At 39.5% G+C, this 14,184-nt stretch overlaps 1 long non-coding RNA gene across 1 annotated transcript; it reads left to right on the top strand.

Annotated features, from left to right (window-relative positions):
* The first annotated feature begins 5,079 nt into the window (after positions 1-5,079).
* Positions 5,080-13,716, top strand: LOC123977427. The gene is made up of 3 exons (XR_006826666.1): positions 5,080-5,116; positions 7,105-7,158; positions 12,933-13,716. It is a non-coding gene; the product is annotated as an uncharacterized LOC123977427 (long non-coding RNA).
* The last annotated feature ends 468 nt before the right edge of the window (positions 13,717-14,184 follow it).

Here is a 14,184-nt window from a genome sequence, read left to right as displayed (position 1 = left end):
TGTTGATAATAATGGTGAACTTTGGCCATTTTTTTTACTCGATATGATAGATCTAACAGCCTATCACACAGCAAAAATAAACACAAAAGTCAGACAGTCTGCAGTTTTGGCTTTCACTTCGAAGTACACGGCCATTTCCTACTGCAAAGCATTGTTTGAGCTACCACTGAAGGAAGTGGATGTGAAAGTGGATGTCCTTTGGAAAAGAGGGCGAAAATGAGTGGAACCACGGGGTGCGACAGTGAATGTAAACTCGCGTTATCCTCGAAAGCTTTGGAAATTGTTGACAAAAAAGGTAGCAAGATGTCAATTATATGGAAGTGGTTTGGACAGCTCAAAAGTGACAGTCTGCAAAGCACAATGGAGAAAGATGGGTTCAGGAAATTGATTAAAGTGCTGGATGTCAGGTGCAAACTCCCAGGCAGAAAATACTTTTCCCTTACTGCACTGCCTTGTCTTTACAGAGAGTGCTGCAGAAAGCTGGAAATTCAGCTAAGAGATTTGAGATACTTTGCAATTACCACCAACCTATGGTCCAACCGTACATCTGAGCCATAAATGAGTCTCACAATTCATTACATTGCTGAGGAGTGGCCTGAAATTATCTGCCAGTGGCTGGAGGATGCACTTGCATCTTAGGGCCTTAGCGAAGACTCACACATAGACTTTATCAAAGAAGTGGATATAGCAACCATGGCGCCACCCATTGGTTCTGGGTGGACTGCTGTTTTGAAGCCTCGAGTTTGACATTTTGGCTATCACTATTTTGTTTTTTTGGAAACAGAAGTGACCATGTTTGGATAAGAGGGTGGAGCTAACTAGTCTGGTTAGTAAGGTTCACCTGTTAACTTCACGTTAACTGTGATATTAATTAATTGGAACGCTAATTTTGGCTACTGAAAAACAGGCTAAAAACAAAATGTACTTATCAGAAAAAATCAACAGCCAACTAGAGTGTCTTTTAGTACAATGCTGAAGACATTTTTAGGTGACCAAAATGTTAAAATTAATTTTAATGACCTGAAAATACACTGTGCATGTTCATGTGTTGGGTGGTATGAGTCATAAAGGACTCATTCCACCCAGCACATGAACTATTTGAATTTCTCCCCTCCGGCAGATATACAGGTCCATCAGAGCCCAGACCAGACTGATGAACAGTTCTTACCCAAAGGCCATTACTACACTGAACTCTGCACTGAAATCACACATCTTATAGACACTACTACCACTATCTATTTATTATTTTAACCTGTGCCATGCACACTTTAAAAAAAGAGTTTTACTTTGCATATGATGAGTGTACATGTGAGCTGCATGTGTGTGAATGTTAGATGTGTGTTTTTGTTTATGCATATTTTCATGTATTTTTTTGAGCACTGTTTCAGGTAGTGCACCTGAATGTGTCATGCAATGACAATACAGGCAATTTAAAATTTAAAATTTCAGTTCAAACCTTCCTTAACGAAAACACAGACAGAACTCAAAAACAAGTTCACAACTTGTTCAATGCAACATTATTAAATAAACTTTTTCAACAACACTAGTTAAATGTACACAAGGCGATGGATATGATTCGCCTCTATCCTGATTGACAGGTTGCTGTGGTAACGACCTGTCAATCACAAGGTAGCCAAGCCCTAAATTATACCCTGCTTTATCGTAAATGGGACCATAACATAATTTACAAAATTAACATCATGTTGTATTGAGGAAGACTTGAAACGATAGCGGCTGAGATCATAAACTCATTAGGAAAGTCTTTACTGAGGAAATAAATCAAGTCATTTTGCCAGAGGTTGCTGCTTGGTATCACAATGGACAATAGGGCAAACACTGACAAGGCTGTTTCAATTAAAGATTGGACTTTCGTGCCAGGGGCAAAGGCAGATGTTTCATTCAGGGCATAACTCAAAACTAAGGGTCCACAGGCATGCTCCTGTGGGGAGATTTCTTTTTCCTGTTTCTAGCAGTTATATGCACTATTTTTCAAGCCATTTGAGATAATAGAATGCCTAAATATCTTTGCATCATTTGGGAAAAACATGATAGTTGCCCAGGAAGAAAATAATCCTATTTTTTTACTCCTGCCACCTAAAAGAGGAAAAAAATGTGTGATATTGCAATTTTGAAAGTACATAACATATAGGGTAGGAATTAAACAGCATTACTAACACTGAAACATATTTTTGTTATACTATGCTGGAGTAAAGTTCACAAAATTACTGTTTAGTTGACAAATCAACATCTGACAAACCACATTTAAATCCATGCCATAGTAATCTGGACTGTTCTAATAGCAAAAAAAGTTTCCCCAGTAGTGCCAAGTCAATGTGGTTTTCAATTATCTGAATAGAATATTAGATGGAGAACATTTACTTAGCAAACACAGTGCTATCTGTTGGCTTGTAGCAGCCCTTCAAGACTGGTACAAATCACCACCACACCTCGCTAATATAGTCTCATATGTGTTCATTTATGGGCTCCTGTTTTCAAAACTAATGGTTGATATTTATGTGACATTGCATATGAATCGCAATGTGATGTGATTGGTAAGTGATTACACTCATTAAATTAGCCTATTGCTTTTATTACTTATTATTAATTATTATTACATGGCATCAGTAACCCTGTACACAGGATAAGTGGTTGATGATGGATGGATGGTATCAGGGGGAAATGTTCTCATACTTATGATAATGTGTTTCTACTGTACATCGCCATGTTTCAACATATATCGACATATACTCTCCTCTCTTCTTATCCCGTTAATTCTTATGTGATCACAGAGTTAGCTGTAAAAATGTCAACACTGTCAAACTGAATGAAGCTGCTTTCCAGAGCACCAGTGACGTCAATCAATCACAATGTGTTGAAAAAGTGCCCTTCGCAGGAGCGAAACAAGCGTTGGACCTTTGGTATCACCCAGTTATCTCTACTAACTAGTTAACGTTAGCCAGCAATACATATTAGGCTAGTCACCCCACCAACTCATTGCTACTAGCTACAGCTGCAGATTCACACGCCTGAAACAACGCCTGTCCGCTGTTCAATTGCTGATGCTACTGAACCACCTTTTGTGGATGGCGGCTAAAGTTTACGTCTCTTGAAAAAACTTTATTTCCGTAGTCCATAAGCTGGTTAGCTATCTAGCTAGCAAGCTTGCTCACTAAGGTGACATCAGTTAATGGCACAGACATTGTTAGGGTGGTCCTATAGGAAAGATGATGATATTTCTCCAATAGAACTTTTGCTCCGTTGATTTCCCATCAGGGAGACTGAGGGGAAATTAAACAAAGTTATTTTAAAAAACCTAAAATATTCAGGGCTTTTGAGGAGACATTTGGGGTTGCATGGAGCCCAAGTAGACCAACCCCGTCGTTGTCGCCTACAGTGTTTCTGTCATTGGCTGCATCTAGCCATTGGTAAGATAGCTAGATAGCGGTTTCAAGTCACTGTGATTTTTTCACTGGGCGGCAAATATCCCAAGATTAATTACAATACTGTGACTTCCAGCTCTGAAACTTATTTAGGATACTTCCAGTTTTAGGCTATTTTATTTGACTTTAGCCTGACTTGTAGCTGCCAACTCACTAACTTTTCACAGTTTGGACCAACTGCTGTGTAGTGAACAACGGTGTGGATTTGTGCATTTTATATTGAATAAATTTGGAGCCTCTCCAAATTCCTCTCTCCTCCCCCAGAGAAGAAGGGGGGGTCAAAGTTGCTTCTTCTAAGTGCTATCCCCGACCATAAAACTGGCACCTTTTGATTCCGAAGCTGATAACGCAGGGCCTGACTGTTAAACTGACAAAGGGACACAAGCCAACGATTAGCATTTCCCTGAACAGCCTATCAGAACTGGCCCCCCCACACATGTTTCCGTGGCAACTGACCTTGCTCTTTGTTTATTATCCCATCAAAGGGATACTCCTTGTCTCACCCAAGTTTGACATAATCCAGGACAGCCGAACTTTAAATAACCAAAGACTGCAGTCTCCAAAGACTCAAAGCATTTAATTAAGTTTAATTAAATCTTTAGTTACTTGATTACGTTTGCCTCTATTTGAGTAGTTATGTTAACATGTTGTTGCTATCTGTTGTTGATATTAGTGCTGAAAAGAAAGTTACTTGTGCAGTGTTTTCATTTTCACCAAGACACTCCTTCATGTAATGTAATCAATGCTTGTTCATAATACTTTACTACAAAATTCCTTTAGAAATGATGATAAAGAAATGTTTTACTATACTCTTAATCGCCAGCTTGAATTTAAGGATGAATGAACAATATTCCCCAGTTCCTAAGGAGAGATGATCTTGTATTAATCTAAGCTTTCCTCATGTAACCTGAGCTCCCCCAAGTGGACGAAATAAGTATTACATGCCCTCGTTGGAAATGCCGTTAAATGTATAAATATCCTGACCAATAATGTGACAATTGTTTCCTGTTACCAAATGCTTAACTTAGAACGGTAAAACCATTTGACCATTGAGGTTCGATTGTGGAAAATATTTGATTATAATACGCGCAAATAGATTTCTTTTTAGACATTAAGTTTAGAGAGGCAGTCCCTTGGGAAACCTGAGACGCCCCCTGGGGAACCACGCCCCAGACAACAAAAGAGCGACACGTGACATCGCTCGGGCTCCCTCTTCTTCTTCGCTGTTCTCTCTCCGCTGCTCTGCTTGGCTCGCTGGACGCTTCGGCACACGTCGGCGTGCCTCGCCAGGCAACGCCCAAGAGTCGGCCAGCGAGTCCGGCCTTTTGTTTGCCTGAAGCTACGCACGTGAAGTGCCGCGACATCGATCTGCCCTCAGTTTGTTTTTATTTTCTTTAGTTCTTTTGTTTTGTTAAAGTTATCAGTCCGTTAAGCTACACTGGACTAATTCAGGAACGACCAAGTTCCATTTTAAGCCTTTTTCGTCGAACCAACTTCACCGAGGTCAGACCAAGCCACGTGGACTCGCCAGCGGCAACGAAGGAAACCTGAAAATAGCCGAATTGCCAGACGGAGGAGGCGTTTTCAATCAGACACCGAGAATCCCTAGCAAAAAGCCAGGATCGGGCAGCTAGTGGGACCCGTGCAACAGGCCAAAAGCAGGCTGTCGACAAGCAGTAAGACCAAACAAAGCATTCTGTGATCAGATATTTCCTTTTTAACTCCTAAACTCATAGCGTTAGCTTACTTTCATTAGTTCTTCTATGCCGTATGAGTCAAATGCTTCCCACAATCGAACCTCCATTTCTCATTGTTCAGCCATTGTTTATTTTCCCTGTATCCAACCATCTTTTTATCACATTAGTTAGAGAATAAATTCACTGTAATATAATCAAGAACTGTGTGTGTTGCCTATTTCTACGTCCCTGCCAAGAGAATTGACCCTTTAGATATGAGACTGACTGATTGATTTAAGATAACTGAGCGATTATTAACTTACTGATCACTAGTAATAATTGTATAATTATTAAAACTACCTAGAGGTCCGGAGACTTTAGGTTTATAACAACTCCGGTGGTGTCCTTAACGAGGAATAAAATTTGATTTTATGAATATTAAAATTCATAATTGGGTATCAATTCTCATAAATTTATTAAAATGCATAACTAAATTTAGGTTTGCTACAGCTGTGAAGGGGAGAAGACACCATAGTTATGTACTTCTCATTTATTTTCTGTTGTAGCAAACTTTCTGTTATTTTTATACTGCAAACTGAGCTTAAATCTAGCTTTTATACTCCATACAGACTAAATTTACGAAACCTTCACAGACCGGGAAAGACTTACTGTCACAACAAATCCACTTGAGGTCACAGGTAACCCATAAAGCCACCTTCCTTAAACGTGATGGCTCGGACTTTAACCAAGCGGGAACCTCCAGGTCTGAAAAGTGAATCCAATGCAGTAGTGCCTTAAACCCGCATTTTTTCAAACTGCCAGCAGGGAGCAACTCCACTGGTTGCAAAAAGAAGTCCAATTCCATTAGAAATAATGGTAAAATGACCTACTTCTCACTTGGTTTATTACCTCAGTATACACTTTCCTAATGAGTTTATGATCTCAATCATTACTTTAAAGTCTTCTTCAATACAGCATGATGTTCATTTAGTAAATTATGGTCCCATTTAGAGGACAATCGACAATAAAGCAGGGGATGCTTTAGGGTGAGACTACCTTGTGATTGATAAGTTGCTACCATGGCGAACTGTCAATCATGGTAGAGGCGACTCTATCCACTGCACTGTGTAAATTTGACCAACACCGCTGAAAAGCACATTAGGACTAGGCTGTTCATTTTTCCGGTAAGTACATTTTGTTTTAAGCCTGTTTTTCACTAGCCAAAATCAGCATCCCCGTAAAAAATCACAGTTTTCATGAATTATTGATGCACCTTGCTAACCAAGCTAGCTAGCACCACCATCTCGTCCACGTACCTTCCAAAATGCCAAACTCAAAGCTGGGTTTGTTAACCTGAGGTCCATTACATTGCAAAAGTAGTAATAGCAACTTCACTTTGAAAGTTCTGCATTCTAAACATTACTAAGGTTAAAATATTCAAGTATTAGGCTATTGCAAAATGTACTTCAGATAATCAGGTCCCTGTCAGCGCTTTCATATATGGTGTTTTTGGATTAATAGTCCTGCTGAATTAATGTGTATGTTGCATATCACTGCTGTAGATGTTTAAGGTTGAGCTAATTTAAACTACTTTACATACTGTTGGATAGTTTAATCTACAGCAAAGCATCATATTCTACAAGATCATCACGCACTATTTGAGAATGTGCTTTGTTATTTTAGACAAAACGTGTAGAAGAGGTATAATAATATTGATGATAATTATAATTACAGTCAAACATTTGGATCTGCACTGGCGTGTTGGTAAAGAACTTTAATCATTAAATCTTCCAGTATTCAACTTGAATTGTGGGGAGAAAAGGGACAGCCCTAGTGTGTAGTCTAAATGTTGTTTCTCATTGTCTTGAAAATGTCATGACAAACTTGTAATTTATTAACAAAAAAGCTTTTTTACTCATTTTTATAAACATCTTTGCCTAGTAAAGATTTACAACATGTGTCTATATTCTGTTTTCCTTGATCTTCAGAGGGAAGTGTGAGAGACAAGAGAATCCAGAGCCATGGGTGCATGCAAAAACGTGGTCAGTGCTTTTCCTTTATTATGGAAGATGAAAAGAGGAGCTCAAACTACCCAAGCACAAGTTGAACTCAGAATAACCCAGCACGTTGGGGTTCCACATGAGTGCTGAAGGTGGAGAATGCCATTACAAAGGTTCTATCAGCTGATAAAAAAACAAGGCTCATGGCTCCCTCCTGGCACGACATTTATGTCTGTCCACAAGGTTTTGAATCCACTTATTGACTTCACTGATGTTCGTTGTAGTGAAGCACACTTGACTCTGCTGCAGCTATTCAGTGAGGTCTTGAAGCCAGAAGCTGATGACTGAGCGCATCAAAACGATCAAGGCTACTGTCATCAGCTATCTAAATTAGAAATATGATGATCCTCCCACTGATGAACTGAACATGGCATCCCTATTGATCGTCGGTTAAAAACCCGCTACATCAAAGATGACATGGTTGGGGACGTGAAATCCAGAGGTGTGAATGAATGTCACAGCACATCACAAGCTACTCTCATATTGACAGAGGCAGAGGAGATGCTGCAGCTGCACCTGCCAAAATGTAGAAGAAGACAATGGGCTGCTTTTTGAAGAAGTCCTACTTTGTTGCTACAGACCAGCAGGATATTTAGGCTGAACTGGGTAGCCTAAGTAGCTCCAGATGCAGGCAGTGAGACCTGCCCACTGGCATTGTGGAAAATCCACTCAATAACTTACCCCAGAGTAGGGCAGCATCGATATTTAGGGCTGCAACTAATGACTATTTTGATAGTTGTTTATGTTATCGATTACTGAAATGAATAATCGACTATTCGGATTACAAATCACAAAATCACACACTGCCTCTCATTTAGCTATCAGCTTTTAAAATAAACTTGAGGTTGTTTTAGGCATGTGCTTATTAACAATCAAGACAATAAAAATGACTACTGCTTTCAAAAATGCAAAATGTTTCTGCTGCAGCAACAGAAAGTTCCGCTGAAATCCAGTCCTTTCATGGACCAAACAGGTGTACGGTAAGAAATAACTGTGTGTGCGCAGCGCTTATCGAGCACTGATCTGAACAGCTGATCTGCTGTCTAGTGACAGAGCAGCTTACAAGCTGGTACTGCAACACACTGGGACAAACTGACACTATATGTTTATACAAGGAATAATTTCATGTGTTACATTTGCAGAATTTACAAGAGAGGACCAATAATAACAATTTTGTAGTAGATAGCGTTTCACAACGATTATAGTTTCCCCTGACTCAACAACTCACAAAACTCCCTAACTCCATAACTGTTTTTATTTTTCTTTAAAAAGTATAAACTTGTCCGGTTGCCTTATCTTGTGCACTCAGCAGCAACACGTTCTCCATGAGCGATGCATCGTTTATAATTGTAAATTTAGGGCACATCTGCAATGTGAACGGGGCCGTTGTGTAAATTATTTGATACTCTCAACGCCATTAACAATCAATTAATTGACCAACAGAGAAGTTTGGAAACGCTGCCAACACCGTTTTGCGTTGCGAAACTCCGGAGGGCGTTTTAGTGAAGACAGGCAAAAACGGAGGACTGTAGAAACTATGACACAGACGCGCTTGGAGTGTTTGTGTTTGAGTTGGTATTTTTATTAAAATATTCTGTACCGTGCAAATAACACTTAGGCCTATCTATTTATCGCAAACAAATTTAATAATCGACGTCGATTAGTTGTTGCACCTCTAGTTCTGTTAAAGCTTTTTCGCTGCTTTATCCAAAACTTGCACGACTTTCATTTTCCATGACGCATCTACTAAAGTCTGTCTGATATAATTTACTCCGTTTTAAGGGTTCTTGAATACACAGAGTTTGATGTAAGTGAGTGACATGCCCCTGGACCCCCCAACAGGGTCCGAGGTCCACCCAGTTGGGTGGTCTGGGGGCATGCCCCCTCGGAAGAAATAGTTAAAAAAGTTAAATGCATTAATTTGGTGGAAAATTAAATGTACACTTGTAAACAATGTTGTGCTCTAACAAATTATTTAACCATAAACCCATTGTATAGCTATAAATAGTAATGAAACAGCAACAAAAGTCAACAAATTTATTTTTATTTTATTATTTCTTTTTCCAAAAACCCTAAATCAAAGAATAGAAAATTTTATTGATGTTGTTTTACTTTAATGGACACATGTAATATGTTTTATACTTTTATACTCATCGCCAAGTCTTGTGTCTGGAATCTCTGTCATGCAGGACAAGGAATAATCTGGTGAATCATGAATATTTCCCAGTTGGAGTTTCTCAGAAGTTCTTGGTTTTAAGGAGACTTTTGAGTTGTCATTTTTTTGTGGTTCTGAAGTGGATCAGAACTGAACTGTATTGGGGAAACAAAACTGACTCTCTATCATGTAGATTGAACTCTGGGACTAAAGAATGAGACACACAGGTAACCCAGGTCACAAAGGGTGAGAAGGGTCCAGCTGCAGCCTGCAGACAAAGTGATATATGGTTCGTCCCAGAAGCCACCATGCACAAAACGTGATGATGTTTATCTCAGCCGCTCGGCCCACGCATAGCCGTTAAATAACAAAAAATAAAAAAAGAGCAATGTGCTAGCGGATAGGGTTAACCTCCATTGTGTTGCTGTGCAGCCTCTGGTAACATTACTGCAGCTGTATAACACCCATCGGCACCATGGTCGGCACTTGCGGAGCTTCTCAACTCTGAAAACGGTGGATTTGCGGTCAATTTTTGTAAAACTGACGATTTTCAAAATCTACACAGTTGATTTCGAGCCTAAAAATTTCTCAGAAGTGTATTTAAAGTTACGTCGTTGGCCTCTAAAGAATAAAACGCTTTGCATTAGGATCTTTTTTTAGCCAAGCTAAGCTAGCCAAGCTAAGCTAGCAAGATCAAGTGCATGGGCCTAGAGCTAACGTTAACAAACACCTCAAGATCCCTGGATTGAAGATCCCTGAAGTGAGGAATTCTGAGCTAAGGACTATTGATCTTACCGCTCTCCTTCCACGGCGTTAGGATAACCTGCATAAACTGCACAAAACCAGCACCACTTTTACACTTAACTTCCAGCACCACTTGCGCAACCCCACACTTTCAGACTCTGACTATACTTTTTTATTTTGGACTTTAAATGGACAATTACCTTCCTCATCCATTTTTGAAGCGCATCCCTGGTGTCTGCAGAACTGAGTATTCATACGGTTTATATGGTGTATAATGATGTCCTGGTTATTGTGATTTTGGATATTGCACATACAGCAGAGATGAGGACTCGAGTTAGAGACTCGGGCTCGAGACCGACTTAAGTCGCACACACAGTGACTTCAGACTCGACTTTAGACTCAAGGTGCGGTACTCGTGAACAATGTTTATTTTTAGGAAACGTCTGACGAGCTTGCCGTTATTCCTCCTATTCCGTTACCTATAACCTGCCTACGTAACACGTAGCATCAGCTGCGCACGGCCACACAACACCGTGCTGCCGTGCCATTCATCATAAACTTTGACTTTAAAACTTCATACAAGACCCAAACAAAGACGCGCTGAACGCAAATAGGTTAGTAACCTGTGGTGAGTAAACATGTTAGGCTCAGCATTGGCCATCTAAAGTTAGCTTGCTTCTTGCTTCAGCTACGACCTATGGGAGGTTATCTCCGACTGTCGTTAGGAATGAAAAGATGAATGAGCGTTTGTTTACTTGCCAAACTGGTGGTAGTCGATTAACGTAATCATTTACTGGCTGGCTGCCATCACATTAATTATTACCGTTGGCTAGAAAGAGGTTACAGGTTTATTGTTGATCATGTAACCTTACAGTTTTATTTAGTTATAATGTTACAATAGTTTGATAGTGGGGGGGATGTGTTGACTTACAGTAGTTTGTCATTAACTGCATTGCACATTACGTGGTTGTGCTCTGTAAGTTAAAAACAGGTTACAGCTTTATTGTTGACCATGTAACTTTACAGTGGGTTTGAAAATCAGCACTGTTTGTTGACTTACAGTAATTTATAAGCTGTCATTAATTGTAAACGCATTGTACATTAGGCTACATGGTTGTGCTCTGTAAGTTAAAAACAGGTTAGGCCTACAGGTTTATTGCTGACTATGCAACGTCACAGTTTTATATAGTAAACATTATACTGGGTTTAAGAGTCTGGGGAGTGTTTTGACTTACAGTATTTAATAAGCCGGCAATAATTGCATTGCACATTACATGGTTGTGCTCTGTAAATGAAAAACAGGTTACAGTTACAGAATTCCTCATAGCTATGCAGTTTTATAAGCAACCTGGATTGAACGCAGCAGGTTATCACCTGCAGCATTCATAATACCCACTTGAGACTTGACTTGGACTCCAGCTCAAAGACTTGCATACAGTAAAATATATGCGTTGCATATTCTGGAGCTCTGCCGGTGCAGCTGTGAATTTGCTACGTGCTTCGGACGCTGCACAAAGGTGTTATATGTCACTTCCTGTGTCGCCTACACAGCACTTGGCGCTATGAATATAAATGAACATTGGCGTGTAGATGTCTTTGGGGCGGGAAAGTTATCAAGCACGTAAAATTTTGTGTACAGTGAAGTTCCTGTGTCATGGCGAAGAATTGATCTTTGACGCCACGCCACGGACACGCCCATCGACGAAAACTCATAGATAGCACAACTTTTCATCGTCAATGCCTTTAGAAGGCACAGCAGAAATTTGAAGTCGATCCGACTAAATCCCTAGGAGGAGTTTGTTAAAGTGTGTAAATTATCCAAAAATTTACCTAAAATTCAAAATGGCAGACTTCCTGTTGAGTTTAGGGCATGGATTGTTGAGGCTTTTTTGTGTGACTTGATATGATACATGTGCCACAGAAAATTTCGTGCATGTAGGTCAAACATGCAGCGGGGGCTGCTTCGTTAAAGGTCACTTCCTGTTGCCAGCAGGTGGCGCTATGACTGTGGGTGAATGTCAGCATGTACATGTGTTCAGGGCAGGACTCTCGTCCTACATGTACAGTTTGGTGCAGATGTTAGCATGTACCCTGAAGTTATAATAACTTCCTGTTTCATGGCGAATCATCGACGCCACGGACACGCCCATTGACGAAAACTCACAGATAGCACAACTTTTCATCTTCAATGCCTTTAGAAGGCACAGCAGAAATCTGAAGTCGATCAGTTTAAATGCCTAGGAGGAATGCGTTAAAGTACAGAGTGTGTAAATCATCCAAAAATGTTTCAATAGGGACATCGCACGGTTCGTGCTCGGGCCCTAAATAGAGGTAATCATACGAACACAGTGGTTTCAACCTTACATTGTTAATAGAGTTTAACTAAGGTCTTTCGATAAAGTGAACTGTATATTGAACCTATGGTTATATTATTTTTTTGCTTATGTTTTTTGCTTGTTTAAAAAAAGTACAGTTGCCAGTTATTAACTCACTGTCTTGTGTAGTCACTGAATATTGCAAGCAACATTCTGCTCCCTGCCGAGTCTAGAAAAATCTGATTCTGGTCCAGTTTAGCTGTAATCTTTAATAACAAATAATTTACTGTCTGTAATCATTAGTAGTGTTAGGAGCCGTGTGCTACACACACACTAGCACCTGCTTTTATTGTTTGATTTAATACACAACTGAACTGTTGTGGTTTCTGGTGACATACATTTTTATTTACATGCTAATTGCTTTATTATTTTGTAAGGATTGATGAAGCTATTTTATTTCGATTTTAGAATTATTGTTTGTCAGACGTGATTCTGACTGCCACCTCTCATAATTATCATGTGATTTCATTCTCTCCAAACAGAGCTCATACCAACAATATACATCACAATGTCAGTTTTCAATATCGTGCAGCCCCACGCCAGAGGAAGCCTCCTACCAAAGATGTACCTATGTATTTCTGCCACCGTCTCACCCTCAGGGTGCGCTTTTACCAGCGGTGGCAGTGTTGTGTCCTGCCACAGGGCACCTTTAAAGCAAGACACTGTGGACAGACTAATCTTTCTGGCAAAAAATGAAGTGGACTAGCTAAAATTTGTAGCATATTAACATTTTTTTTACTTACCTACTGTAAAACCAGTAGATAATTAATATTCAATTAATTTTAGTTTACAGTTTACTACTGAAAAATGTCTGTGCTTTTGTGATCCATTTGTTTACTTTTTGTTGGTCTTGGTTGTACCTCCTCAAACATTTGAGATGTTTACTGTCCTGCCAAAGGAATTTGAATATAGTAAACACAGCTTTTGGTTTTTATTTACAAATTACATATTTAAAGGGGCCATAGAATGGAAAACTGTATTTTCCCTTGGAATAGTTGAATAAAAAGAGTTCAGTGTATGTAACTGATACTGTGAGCCTCAATCTCCATTGTTTCCTCCTTCATAAGTAAATCTTGCACACCCAAAATACCCCTGAAAAACCGGCGAATGCCAGCAAGCGCCAGATGTTGCATAACATCTGGGATGTTTCAGAAAAAACAAGTGAATAATGTTGTGTTTTTGTACAGTAGCCAGTGAGGCCTAGTCTTGCATAGTAGGTCTTGATTTAGCTCCCCACCCCTCTTCTGTGCTCGGGTAAGTTGTCCAATCAGAAGCAAGTGGCCTGGAGGGAGGGGGAACCTTAAAGACACAGGAGCTAAAACAGTGTGTTCAGAAAGAGGGTGAAAAGAGGCGCTGAAGCAGTGGACAGTATGGGAAATATAATACAGCATGTAAACATTTTCTAGTAGAAACCCTAAAGAGAAGTATTCCCCTGAAAATGAGCCTTCTACAGTACCTTAAATAAGTTACAAGTCAAGCCAACTTGTAGTGTAGATAACGCATGTTTGCAAAGTTAAATGTTTACATTTAGATATTATTCAAATTATGTTAATATATATAAAAAAATAATTTATGGTTTCCTCTGGCTTCAGTCATTATCAGGATACCTTTGAAACTGGCATCATTATCTATATATATCGTGATAAAAATCAAAATAGAAAATTATTGTGATCATATTGTTCGCCCCGCCCTATTTTCACATTATATTCAGGGCTTAATTTGTGACCTTCCAGA

This window comes from Micropterus dolomieu, linkage group LG10, assembly GCF_021292245.1.
Source record: "Micropterus dolomieu isolate WLL.071019.BEF.003 ecotype Adirondacks linkage group LG10, ASM2129224v1, whole genome shotgun sequence".
NCBI lineage: Eukaryota > Metazoa > Chordata > Actinopteri > Centrarchiformes > Centrarchidae > Micropterus > Micropterus dolomieu.
The sequence above is the reverse complement of the archived record's forward strand: the minus strand, read 5'-3'. Positions and strand labels throughout refer to the sequence as shown.